This window comes from Chrysochloris asiatica, unplaced genomic scaffold, assembly GCF_000296735.1.
Source record: "Chrysochloris asiatica unplaced genomic scaffold, ChrAsi1.0 scaffold00359, whole genome shotgun sequence".
NCBI classification, from domain to species: Eukaryota; Metazoa; Chordata; class Mammalia; order Afrosoricida; family Chrysochloridae; genus Chrysochloris; species Chrysochloris asiatica.
In genome coordinates, this window is record NW_006408877.1 from 1106806 (window position 1) to 1107699 (window position 894).

The following is an 894-nucleotide window of genomic DNA, read 5'->3' on the forward strand; positions in this document are numbered from 1 at the left end:
CTCTGTATATGGTCATTTTGGACTCGTCTGCCATGTAGCTAGCTCTATGTACATGAATAAGTTAGGCTGATATGCCATGTAGGTAACTCTCTGTATATGAACCTATTGGAATTGTCTGCCATGTAGCTAGCTCTCAGTATATGGAAATGTTGGACTCATCTGCCTTGTAGCTAGTCCTCTATATATACACATGTTGGACTCATCTGACATGTAGGTAATTCTCAGTATATGGACATATTGGACTACTCAGTCATGTAGCTAACTCTCAGTATATTGACACATTGGACCCATCTGCCTGTAGCTAGCTCTCTGTACATGGATATGTTGGACTCATCTATCATGTAGCTAACTCTCGGTATAAGGACATTTTGGACTCATCTGACATATAGCTATCTCTCAGTATATGGACATGGTCCACTCACCTGCCATGTAGCTAGAACTCTGTATAAGGAAAAGTTGCACTACTCTGCCATGAAGCTAGCTCTCTGTATATGGACATTTTTCACTCGTATGCCATGTAGCTAACTCTCTGTACGTGGATATGTTGGACTGATCTGCAATGTAGTAGCTATTCTGTTTATGAACATGTTGGACTCATCTGCCTTGTAACTAGCCCTCTAAATATACACATGTTGGACTCATCTGCCATGTAGCTAACTCTCAGTATATGGACATTTTAGACCCATCTGTCATGTAGCTAGTATTCTCTATATGGACATGTTGGACTACTCTGCCGTGTAGCTAGCTCTCATTATATGCACACCTTTGACATCTCTGCCATGTAGCTAGAACTCGGCATATGGACTTTTGGTCTATACAATATAGAAATATTGCCCTACTATGCCATGTAGCTAGATCTCTGTATATGGATATTTGTTCTCTTCTGTCATGTAG